Source organism: Rhipicephalus microplus, unplaced genomic scaffold, assembly GCF_043290135.1.
Source record: "Rhipicephalus microplus isolate Deutch F79 unplaced genomic scaffold, USDA_Rmic scaffold_23, whole genome shotgun sequence".
Lineage (NCBI taxonomy): Eukaryota > Metazoa > Arthropoda > Arachnida > Ixodida > Ixodidae > Rhipicephalus > Rhipicephalus microplus.
The window spans coordinates 8,945,931-8,959,020 of NW_027464596.1; the positions used below are offsets into that span (position 1 = coordinate 8,945,931).

General features: G+C 48.3%; 1 long non-coding RNA gene and 1 pseudogene across 1 annotated transcript; one reads left to right on the forward strand and one right to left on the reverse strand.

Moving 5' to 3' along the window:
- Positions 1-1,556: 1,556 nt before the first annotated feature.
- Positions 1,557-3,088, forward strand: LOC142786423 (uncharacterized; annotated as a pseudogene).
- Positions 3,089-3,677: 589 nt separating this feature from the next.
- On the reverse strand, positions 3,678-4,578 carry LOC142786387 (uncharacterized). Its single transcript, XR_012889033.1, has 2 exons — positions 4,050-4,578; positions 3,678-3,942 (listed from the first exon to the last, which is right to left on the reverse strand). It is a non-coding gene; the product is annotated as an uncharacterized LOC142786387 (long non-coding RNA).
- Between the last annotated feature and the right edge of the window lie 8,512 nt (positions 4,579-13,090).

Genomic DNA, 13,090 nt, shown 5'->3' on the forward strand with positions numbered 1-13,090 from the left:
GAGCATGTCACCCAGGGTCCGATTAAACCGCTCAGTCAGGCCATTCGTCTGAGGGTGGTAAGCCGTACTCATCCGGTGTACAATATGGCACTGACGGAGAAGTGCTTGGATTACGTCGGATAGAAATACACGGCCCCGGTCACTGAGGAGCTCGCGAGGAGGGCCGTGACGCAACACAAACCGATGGAGGATGAAAGATGCGACGTCCTGAGCGGTCACCGTAGGAAGAGCAGCGGTTTCGGCGTACCGTGTCAGGTGATCTACAGCAAGGATAGCCCACCGGTTACCTGCTGTGGTCAATGGCAGTGGTCCATAAAGGTCGATTCCGACGCGATCGAATGGGCGGTCAGGGCACGCAAGCGGCTGTAGTGGAGCTGCCCCTGCATTCGGTGGCTGTTTTCGTCGCTGACACTCGTGGCAGCCGCGAATAAACTGTCGAACAAAAGTAAACATCCCACGCCAGTAGTACCGCTTCCTTAAACGCTCGTAGGTCTTGAAGACACCGGCGTGAGCGCATTGCGGGTCGGAGTGAAATGATGCACAGATTGTAGAGCGCAGCTTTCGGGGAATAACGAGCTGCCACTTCCTGCCGTCTGGTGAGTAATTGCGCCGGTACAAGAGGCCACCTCGAATGGTGAAGTGCGAAGCCTGGCGTCACATTGCTCGAGTGATGGGAAGTGTCGGTACCCCAGATAAGACGTCCAGAAGCGAAGTTATCCATGGATCGTCGCGCTGTACAGAGGTCATTGTGTCGATGTCAAGAGCGGACAGCGCGTGTTCCATAGAAGATATAGAGGCAGCCTCAGTCGACAGTGGTGATCGCGAGAGCGCATCAGCATCGGCATGTTGGCGGCCGGAACGATACACGACGCGGATGTCATACTCTTGAAGTCGCAGAGCCCAACGAGCAAGGCGACCTGATGGATCCTTCAGCGACGACAACCAACATAAGGCATGATGGTCTGTAACTACAGCAAAGGTGCGGCCATATAAGTATGGGCGAAATTTCACAATTGCCCAAAGTATGGCTAAGCACTCTTTTTCGGTAACACTGTAGTTTACCTCAGCCTTGTTGAGCGTTCTGCTGGCGTAGGCGACGACATACTCAGGGGATCCAGGCTTGCATTGAGCGAGAACTGCACCGAGACCGACACCGCTGGCGTCTGTATGAATTTCAGTTGCAGCCGTGGGATCATAGTGGCGCAATATAGGCGGTGATGTCAGGAGACGGCGAAGAGTGGTAAATGCGTGATCACATTCGGAAGACCATGATGAGATGTCGTTGGCACTGCTATGGTGGCTAGAAGGGCAGTGTGACGGTCGCCATATGCACGCCGTGGGAGAGAGGCGCACAAAACGCGATGACATTTTTTACGCCGCTAGGGGCGCGGCGGTCGTCGGGAGTGCGCGAGATCTTCGCCGCTACAGCCATTGCTACAGCTGCTACAGCCACGTGTGTTTGGCACTGTGAGCAAACTTCCGCACGTGCAACAGTTTTTGTGTGACTCCTGGACGCGCACCATGTGAATGATTGCGGATAGCGACACACTATTGCCATGCCAGCGAAAGCAGGTACGTGTTTTGTACCCGGTTGTAAAAGTGGGTACAAGTCGTGTCCGGCAAGGGTGTCGTCGTTTCGAGCTCCCAAGGATGCATTGAAACGGGAGCAGTGGGCCCGTAATATAAAACGGGGCGATAAGGAACTAACCAACGACTGCGTCGTTTGTGAACGTCACTTCGAGGCAACGTTTATACAAAGGACTTATCGTCATGTTATCAATGGTGAGGTGGTTGAAATTCCACGCGATCGGCCGCTGCTAACAGAGGACGCCGTTCCTACAATCTTCCCGGATGCGCCAAAATACCTCACAAAGAAAACGCCGACTAGAAGGAAGGAGAGAAACCTGTGTGAACAAGGTGAGCCCCCGACTAAAAAAAGAAGGACTACTGTAAAGCAGCAGGCGCCGGAAGAAAGTGAACAAGTAATAGAAGCACAACATGCTGCAGAATCGGAGTTTACTGAAGCTGTACATACTGACACGATAGAAGTGGAGCCGCAGAGTGAAGTCAGTGCGGAATACGTGTGCCGGAACATCGAACTTCCTAACACAAGCTGGAACAAACTATCGTTTTCCACTGAAACAGGGACCGTCACTTTCGGCCTTTGCGAGTTAGAGGGTGCCGAGTTGGATCACCTATTGCTGCCGAAATTGGTGAAGTTCGAACAGGCCGTTGAGCAAGTAGAAACAGTCAGTTGTTCCGTTTTTCTTAGGGGCAAGCTGCACCTAAAACGCAATGTTTCCTCACCAGATGAGGCGCAGTTGGCGCTGAACAGCGCACATTCTCTGGTTTTATGTGCTGGCTGTGGTATGAAACCAAACACAGTAGGAAAATATGAGTATTTTGCTGGCTTGTACTTTTCGCCCAAGTGCAGCCTTACATGCGAAAGTAAGGGCCTTTGCATGCACTGCAAGTACCTACGAAAGCTCTTGCAAAATCAGCAATCACGACAGAAACATGGCGTTTCAGTTAAACGCCTTGTAAGGCACGCCAACACTCGCCGCCGTCTGGTAGCTGCTCAACGAAAGCTGCTGAACGTGCAGAGGGAACTCGACATGATGAAGTCTGCCAATGAGCAAATTGGAGATGAGGCACTAAATGAACGCATTAAAAAGTTGCCTCAGAAACAACAGATGGCAATTATGGCATGCTTCAGTGCAGCTAAAAGAAAATCGACATGTGGCATGCTGTATGAGAAGAATTGAATCCTAGAGTGCGTGCTGCTTCGCATGAGGAGTCCGAAGCTCTATGAGCACCTTCGGAAGCAGAAAATTCTTGTCCTGCCAAGCCGAACTTGTCTACAGCGTTATGTGCGCAATTTCAAAAGTGGCTTCGGATTTAATGACACTGTGTTTAAGGCACTTAGTGCGAAGACTGAAAGCATGGATGTCTGCAGCTGACATGGTGGCATCATTTTCGATGAACTGAAGCTGTCTGAGCAGTTTGGTGTCAACCAAGCAGGTATGTAGTGCCTACGTTTCTCTACACCCTACACGATTTAAATATGAAAATAATTATTTGATGCGAAAATCACACTCCCTATTTTCAGTAACAGCGCATATGTCAAATAAGTCTGTTGTCGTGTTAACTACAAGTTTTTGTCATTTTTTTAGGGTTTGTTGAAGGATTTGTTGACCTGGGCAGCTTTACAGCAGACGAGCAAAGATCCACGCCAGCAGACCATGGTATGGTGATGCTTTTTCAACCCTTTCAGGGTGAGTAGTTCTGTGTAGTATCTTTCCTGTGCATTCCGTATGATGTGTGAGGCACCAGTTTAACCAAGTTGGAAACCGTAGTACAAAGCATGTCTTCGCACTAACTAAAACATATGAAGACATTAAAACAAGTGCATCTGTGAAGTGCGTACTTTTGTGTACAACCACATCAAACAGAGCAACTGTACGGCTTGTCATTTTTGTTTTCAAGTTTGTGAGCAAAAGTGTGCCATATTCTGGAAAATGAGAATTCCTTATTGTTATTTTTCGCAACATAAAGCTCAAATATTATCTGATTATCACCTTTTTAATGTATTCTGCCTCAACTTCTCAAAACATTATTGTTTTTTTTCTAGAAAATTGTGCAAAAATTTCAATTTTTGAATTTTTCACATGCGCCTCTAAGGGGTTCAATGTATCGTATTTATTCACGCTTGTTGGCTCTGCTTTTATTTGTTTGTTCTGCAGGGGACTGGACACAGATACTAGGTGTGTTTTCCTCAAAAGGAAATATCAAGGCAGACATGCTTTCCAAGCTGCTTCTTGAGGCGATTCTTTTGGCAGAAAAAGCCGGTCTCTTCGTGGACTTCGTGTCGTGTGACGGGGCTACTTGGAATCGCAGCATGTGGAAGTGATTTGGAATCGGTGGTATGATACTTTGTTGAACCTGTAATTTGGAGCACTGAAGTCAGCAGTATTGCAGGGCTAACTGTGTTGAAATAACATTTGCTGGTCCTTGTGCTTAGGAATTTCAACAATCTCATACATACATACTTTTTTTTCAGCACACTCGGGTGGCATCACGTGCAAGGTGTCACATCCTGTAGACTCTTCAAGAGAGCTGCACTTCTGTTCCGATTTTCCTCATCTAGTGAAGTGCATCCGCGACACGTTTGTCAGCACTGGGTTCACGACTCCGGATGGGCGTGCATGCATTGAAGATATAGAGGTAGCATGGGCCAAAGACAACAGCTCTTTAACACTTAAAGCGATGCCCCATGTAACAAAAGCACATATCCGACCAAACTCCTTTGAAAAGATGAAAGTAAATTTAGCTTTCACGCTTTTCAGTGAGGAAGTTCTGAAAGGTATGTTTCTGTACAGATCGGATGTACCAGAGTTCTCCAGCTCAGTGTCCGCGACTGAACAACTTGTGAGACGCCTCAGTCGGCTAATATCAATCATGACGTCAAGGTGTCCAAAGCGAGGACTCAGACCGTCATCACAAGATGTTGCTGAGCTTGAGGCTTTTCTTGTCTTCTTAGACGCATGGGAAGAAGCTTCCAAAAAATGTGGAGGTGGCTTCATGAGCAAAGGTACTGCCGAAGGTATGAGAGTTACAATACGCAGTACACTCTCACTTCTGCAGTATTTAACGTCGTCAGTGGTGTTTAAATACTTGCTGACATCAAGATTAAGTCAAGACAAGTTGGAAAACTTGTTCGGTATAATAAGACAGTATTCGGGTACAAATGACCACCCAAGCCCGGGGCAGTTTCTTATAACTGTAAATTGTCTCAGTTTCTACAATCTTGCGCGACCACCAAAGTCTGGAAACTCCCCGGCACAGGTTGTGAACGCTCTACTGGACACGACGTCTTCAGCAGGTGCAAGTAACAGTGCCGTTTTCGGATTAAGAGAGATTATTGAGGACATGCTCGAGGCTGGAGATATAGATGGTGCTGGCGATGCCATTCAGTCTGCTTTTAGAAGCGACCACAGCAGCTATGTGGTAGAGAAAAGTGACAGCCGTTTGGTTTACTACCTGTCTGGTTATGTAGCTAGAAAGTTCAGGACCAAAAATTCTTGTGGCACATGTGCATCAAAGCTAGCCATGAAAAAACAGGATGTAGCAGAAAGTGCAGACAATGAATTCACCAAACATTTTGATCGAGGGGGTTTGTTATATCCTGGGGATGACTTGGCCATCCTTGTGGCAACATTAGAAGAAGCATTTACTTTTTTTTTCTCTACCGAGAAGCTGCAGGCATTCAGTATTCATGATTTCATGTCATTTCTAAGTACCATTAAACTTCATCAAGTTGGCTGTGCCAATCATGGCAAAGAACTAACTGCAAAAATTGTGCAGTTTTTTGTGCTCACGCGCCTGCACTTTTATACAAAGTCGCTGAATAAAGACTGATCTGTCCAGCGGCAAAAACAGAAACACCTCAAGTTGCGAAGGTGCCAGTAAATTTTGTGGGTACTTTCACTTAGAATTCTCAGCTGTGCTGATTCATTTGTTTTAGTGCATTTTTTCGCACTGTGTTGGAACTGATGCATGAGCATGTCAAAAATAAAATGTTTCTGAAGAACCAGCTGGATGCACCGTGCAAACTTTTTACATTTCCAGAAACACTTGCTTAATATACTTAGTGGTAGTAGAATGACCAGAGTGTTGTAGCCTTGTGACACGACACGCACAAGTTGTAAATGTTAAGGGAATGTAACGCACCTCTTCAAAACATTCAAGTTGCAGCTGCGCAGTTAGTATAGTTCCCGCGCGAACCGGAGCTTGTTTTTTTTTTTATTGAGTGCGGGGCGTAACTAGGGAGCAACAAGAATAAAATAATTTGAGGAGCACGTCGTACCCGGGACGAACGTCTAACACAAATTTACATAACACGGGCGACTGCCAACTACCCATTCGCCGTATGTATCGCATATCTCGCGCAGACTGGCAACTCAATAAAATTGCTCATTTGCAGCATACATGGGAAGTTTAGCGTGCAACAAATGCATGCCGCATAACGAACAAATATGAAAAAAAACATATATATACATACTTGGCCTTCAGCCACGCTCTACCAACACCGCTGCACGCGCTCCCGACGCGCGCAGTGCCACCTAGACCTGCCGCCATGTTTCATTGCACGTATGTGCACCATCTGGCCCCTGCCCGTCACACTGCCCCTTCTAGCCACCATAGCACTGCTTAAAAGTTGGGTCAAAGGGGCAATTATGGAGGCAAAGTTGCGCACAAACCGACGAAAGTAGGAGCACAATCCTACGAAGCTGCGTAACTGTTTTACAGTCGTTGGTTTGGGGAATTCAGCAACAGCGCGTAGTTTAGCCGGGTCGGGAAGAACACCATCCTTTGATACGACGTGACCGAGAATGGTGAGCGTCCGAGCAGCGAAGTGGCATTTCTTGAGATTCAGTTGGAGCTGCGCATTCTTCAGACACGTGAGAATATGTTTCAGGCGTACAAGGTGTGTTGCGAAATCGGGTGCAAAGACGACGATATCGTCGAAGTAGCAGAGGCATATGTTCCATTTCAAACCCCGCAGAACCGAGTCCATCATGCGCTCGAATGTGGCCGGTGCATTGCAGAGGCCGAAGGGCATGACATTGAACTCATATAGCCCGTCCGGTGTCACGAATGCTGTTTTTGGACGATCACCATCTGCTAAGGGCACCTGCCAATACCCCGAACGCAAATCTAACGACGAAAAAAACTCGGCACCTTGTAAGCAATCAAGGGCGTCATCAATCCTGGGCAAAGGGCATACGTCTTTGCGAGTGATCTTATTTAAGCGCCTGTAATCAACGCAGAAGCGAATTGTACCATTCTTCTTCTTAACAAGAACGACAGGTGATGCCCATGGACTTTGGGAAGGTCGGATGACGTCGCGCTTGAGCATAGCGTCAACGTGTTCGGTGATAACCTGACGTTCCGTGGCGGAAACACGGTATGGTCGCTGTCGTACTGGCGCGTTGGAACCTGTGTCGATGCGGTGGAAAAAACTGGGAGTTCGGCCAAGGGTAGGTTGAGCAACGTCAAAGGATTCACGAAACTGGTAGAGCAGCTGAAGGAGCTCAGAGCGTTCAGATGGCGATAGTCCGTTGGCAATCGATGAATCGAAAAGCTCGCAAGGTGGTATATTGGAAGTGTTGAGGGCACTGATGGCGTCGTAGTCACCGGAACAATCTCGTGGCATGGTAAAAATTTGTTCTTTATCGATGGCATGCCCCGCCGCGGTGGTCTAGTGGCTAAGGTACTCGGCTGCTGACCCGCAGGTCGCGGGTTCAAATCCCGGCTGCGGCGGCTGCATTTCCGATGGAGGCGGAAATGTCGAGGCCCGTGTGCTCAGATTTGGGTGCACGTTAAAGAACCCCAGGTGGTCAAAATTTCCGGAGCCCTCCACTACGGCGTCTCTCATAATCATATGGTGGTTTTAGGACGTTAAACCCCACAAATCAATCAATCAATCAATGGCATGCACGTGTCCAAGAGATTCACCTTGAAACAGTTCAACAGGATACAGAAGGGGATTGATGAGGCAAAGAGCACTGTTTCCTTCAGAAATAGAGAGGGTTGAATAAGGCAGAAGAAGCGATCTTCGACTAAGGAAGAGGCTTGATGGCTCAAAGAATCCAGCTTCGTTCCTAATGCCGTCACAGAACACGGGGAGCAACACAGCTGCTGTCGGATGAATTTCAGTGCCTTCTTTGACGACGAGTTTGTGTATGGCGGGCTGAATGCGGCTGGTTGGTTGGTCGTAAAACGGGAAAAGTTCAAGCTCCGATCTTGCACAATCAATAACGGCATGGTTAGGCGATAAAAAATCCCATCCAAGTATGATGTCGTGTGAGCATGACGACAGGACAATAAACTCAACAGTGTAGTGGTCCTTCGCGATCATCAGTCGGACAGTACAGGCGGCTACAGGCTGAACCGGGTCCCCATTCGCTGTTTGCAAGGACATCATATTAAGAGGCGTCGTCACTTTTCGGAGCTTGCGGCAAAGTTTAGCGTCTATCACGGAAACGGCAGCACCAGTATCCACTAGAGCATATATATGCTCGAGTACCTTCTACAAAAACTTCGACAATATTCGACGGCAATGTTCGAGGACTTGAGCATTTCGACAGCGCAGTTCTTGCCTCCTGAACTGCGGCGGTTAGTTTCCCTCCTGTTCAGGAGCTGGCCGACGACGCATGGGTGACAAGGAGCGACGACGGGGTGAAGGTGAGCGACCAGACATAGTACGCGGACATTCCCGTGAAGACGAGCTTGACTGAGGGTCAGAATTTTCCAGACGGAATGGAGAAAGGTCCATGAAGCTGTTCTGTGTCCGGGCGTCTGTGTATCCCGGCATGAGACGACGGCAGTAACGGGCGATATGGCCAGGGCCGCCGCACGCAAAACAGATGGGCCGGTTATCGCGCGTTCTCCAAGTATTGGCGACGAGGGGACCAGTCCATGCGGCAGACGGGTGAGTCGAGGCTGTGGTGGCAATGGGAGGAACCCAGGCAGTGGACGGCTGAGTGGGGCTGAGGTATACGGCAGTCCCTGGAATGACGGGGGGTGGTGTCGCTGCTGCCGCTTGAGTGCCTCAGCGTAAGTAAGAGGCGCGGTGACGGGGGGCTGCTGCAAGGGCACCGGCATAGCCTCGGAAATCTGCTCCTGGACCACATGTCGGAGCATGGGAGCCAATGGTGGTGGGTGTCGCAGTGGCTGTTGGTGCGAGAGCTCCTGGCGTTGAGCAAAAGGCAGCAGAGAAAGCTGCCGAGCCACTTCCTCTCGCACGAAGTCTTTCATTTGTGCGAGAAGGTTTGTCTGGTCAGTCATAGCGTCCAGTGCGGTCACTGGTTGGATTGTCTGGAATGAGCGTCGCGTCTGAGCTCGTTACCTCCGCAATTCATTATAGCTGTGGCACAAAGTCACTACTTCTGCCACAGTGCTTGGAGACTTCACGAGAAGCATCTGGAAAACGTCATCGTCGACGCCCTTCATAATGTGCTGTATCTTCGCACTCTCGCTCATGGAAGCATCGACGCGCCGGCAGAGATCAATCACATCTTCTATATATGATGTGAAAGTTTCACCTGGCTCCTGTGCCCGTGTGCGCAGACGTTGTTCGGCGCGTAGCTTCCGTAAGGCAGGACGACCAAAAACGGCACGTATTGCCTCCTTGAAGGCGGACCAATTAGCGAACTCGGTTTCATGGTTCGTATACCACAGCTTGGCCACGTCGGGGAGATAAAAATTGACAGTGCCTAACTTAGCAGCGTCATCCCACCTGTTGGGTCCACTGACTTTCTCGTATGACGACAGCCAGTCCTCGACGTCCTGGTCTTCGGTGCCGGCAAAGATCGGGGGGTCTCGCTGATGAACCGGGCCGGGGCAAGTAGCGGCCGCGAGAGGTATTGTTTGTTGGGCAGCGTCAACTTGCTTGGTCGACGGCAGGGTGCGAGATCAGAGTTCCAGGTTGTAGGCGATGTGGTTACCCAGCACGATCCACCAATTGTAAAGAGGTTTATTGGACGAACCAAACGGGCAGGTGGGAGATTGGAGATAGCGACAGGACGAGGAAGATGGAGGAGCTCGAGCGCCAATCTCGTGGTGCCTTACTCTGCGATGATGCTTGCTGTTCCCTTTTGTTGTCATCATTCCTTCATTATACAAGTAATGTATTTAGTTACTTGTTTTTGGTGATTACAACACTGGTACTGAGCTTAAGTTTCTTTAATCACCTGTGTTCGAACTGATTTGCTTCTTTCTTACTTGTTTATATAATGCCTGCTGAAATTGTGATATGGGCCTTTTCATTGTGGTAAATTACTTGAGAATTTGAGTACAACAGGCATTATTTCATTGTTCTTACCCCCCTCAGGACTCGTGGAAAGTAGCCTTGTGCTACTGATTCAAGAATCTGCGACGGGGTCTCCCTAATGATGGTCGTGTCGGTGACAACCGTATCAAGTTTGCATCACGAAGGAAGGGGTCTGAAGAAACAGCTGCAGCGGAGCTCCAGTGGCACAAAGTGCAAAAGTTGGTGAGGGGAATTCCCCACTAAAATCTTTATCGTCATCATCAGCCTGACTGCGTCTACTGCAGGACACAGGCCTCTCCCACGATCCGCCAGTCAACTTGGTCCTGTGCTCGATGCTGCCAATTTATACCGGCAAACTTCTTAATCTCATCTGCCCACCTAATCTTCTGTCTCTCCCTAACCCGCTTGTTGTCTCTGGGAATGCTGCAAGTCATCCTTAAAGACCAGCTGTTATCCGGCCTACGCGCTACCAGAGTCCTTCAATGCTTTTCTGGTCACGAAACTCCGCCGTCACTCTATGGGAGAGCTTCATACGCTGCCCAAAACTGCCGCGATGCGGCGCCACTGCGCCACAGAGGGCATCGTTCGGGCTGCTCGCGTACTGAAACAGACTGAAACGCGTGCGCACAGCGAGACAAACTGGTGGAAGAAGCGTGCGTGCGTGTCCGAGTTAGCCAAAATGTTGTGAGACAACGATGCCTAACACGTGTTGCGTGCCGGGGTGCCGTTCCGGCTACAGAGGAACCACCGAGAAGGTGTCGTTTTCTTTTCCACCTGACAAGGACCAGCGCGAGAAATGGAAACGGGCCGTACCACGGCAGGAAAGTGGCGACTTCAACTTTGAGTCCAAATATACACGTGTGTGTGCGAGTCCAAATATACACGTGTGTGTGCGAAGCATTTCGACGCCTCGGACATTGTCACTACTTATGATTTCAATATCAACGGCGACGCCGTGTCCCTGGAGCGCAACAAGCCAACGCTGAAGGCTGACGCTGTCCCAAGTATTTTTGGTGGCCTTCCTTCGTATCAACAATGGCCTAATTACAATACACTGTCAACTGTGTTCGACTTTACTTTTCACGTTCGTCATGATCATAAACTAAACGTCGCACCGGTTGACTGATGGGGTTTTACGTCCCAAAACCAGCTGTGATTATGACAGACGCCCCGTGGTGGAGGGCTCCGGAACGAATTTGACCACTTTAACGTGTACCAAACTCCAAGTACACGGGCCTCAACATTTCGCCTCAACCAAAATGCAGCCGCCGCGGCCGGGATTAGATCTTGCAACCTTCGGATCTGTAGCCGGGTGCCATAACCGCTAGAACACCGTGGGGGGGCAACACGCCGCACCGAAGACTGCTATGAGGTTAGTATTGCTGGCATTTAAGGACTAAGATATTACATATATTGTACCTAAGGCTCGTAGAGGGATTTAATCGTTCGGTCCAGAAATTTGAAGCGCATAGAACAGGTGTTTTTTTTTTCTTGTCATGAAAAGAAGGCATTCTACGGAAGCATTTCTTGCAGTAATGGTTTAATTGCTTGGGTTTTCTGTTGCGAATAAAATGACACCAGGAGTCTGATAATGTTCACAGTTTAATAGAAATTGAGCGGCCGTGCCGTGCGAACCATCTGGCCTTATGCGCAACTTTGCACAGTCGAGAGATTTCGCTCACTTCCGGGCGAATGGACGTGTAACAACTCGTATGTTCGCCTCTGTTTACATGTGGCACAGCAAGTGCGTTATTGCGAATGCACAGTGTCTGATTTAAGGCAAATTTTGAAAAGCTGGACCAGTTGCAGTATTGCGACGAACGAGCGGCGCTCCCCCGACCCTGACGGCTGCATTTCGACGAGGCGAAACGCAAGAGCAGAAAAAAAGGCGTGCACTTTGATTTACATGCACATAAAAACAACCCCAGCTGTTAAACATTAATCAAGAATCCCCCACTACGACGTGTATCAAAATCATATCATCGTTATGGTGCGGCAAACCCCGAATTTTTGTCATTTTCGACTGCGACTGCCGCGAGCTGCTTGTCCAGAGCTGTTAGTTTCTTTTCTCCCGGGTGCTCATTTCAAGGCAGACAGGGCGTTCACGCAGTCACCGACGCACGCTGAATGTTCCAAGTAAATGAGGGAAAGTGAAACGACTTTTGCAGAAGTTTAGAAAGCTTGGAAATCAAAGCAGACCAACACACTACCGCAGCGGTAGCGGACGGCAGCATGCCCTCACGAGCACAGCTGCGCCCCTAGCGGCCAGTGCTGGCTCCATATGAAGCTGAGGCGGCACTTTCGTGACCAGAAAAGCATTGAAGGACTCTGGCGCTACATGCCCGGCCCAAGTTCATTTCTTTTTCTTGATTTCAAATATGATACCCTGAAGCACGGTTTGTTCCACTTTGCTCTCTTCTTGTCTCTTAAGATTACATCTATCATTTTCCTTTCTATCGCTCACTGCGGCATCCACAAATTTATCTGGTTAAATTTCTCAGTAAAATACCGTGTCTTATTTTGTTTTAGAAAATAATTTGCAAAAAGGTTATAAGGAGTATGCTACATTGATTTTCTGCTTTAAGATTCTTCCCTGTTTTAATTAAAAGCTTTCAGAAACTCACCAAATTTTTGAAGTGGAATTAAAATATTTGGGTTGTATCAATTCAGTAGGTTAGTAAAATATTGACCAATCAATTTCCCTAGATGAAACTAAAACCATCGAATAGAAAGAACAATAGCAGGCAAAATAAAGAATACCCATTAAATTAAGCATTTGGGGATACTCAAACATACAGTTTTAAAGTCTGACAACAATTATTTTTAAGTTTGATGCTTTGTTTGCACTTTGTCCTTGGCTGATGAATTCATTTCTAATTTGTAGTGATGTGTTCATGTAAATGTATTTGAATAAATTATAGTAAATGAGCCAATCATTTTTTCAAGAGATGTAAATATTGCTGCAGTCTTGCTCTACATAGGGCAGATGCTTTTATGCTGAAATCACTCATCTTGATGTTGCTTCCCCTAGGCCCCCTTGATGTCTACAATTGGTGAGGATGAAACAAGCTTCGCAATGCATACAGATTGGCTGATCTCTGAGGCCTGCAAAAGTTCTCCAGATGAAGGTCAAATCGATCAAAGGATGGCTTTGACGTGGCGCCTGGGACTTTCTTACGTCGCATCAGCTAGTGTTCGTGAGGCTAAGATCAAGCACCCGTACATGATGGTCTTTGAAAGGGTAAGTCGGTTTAT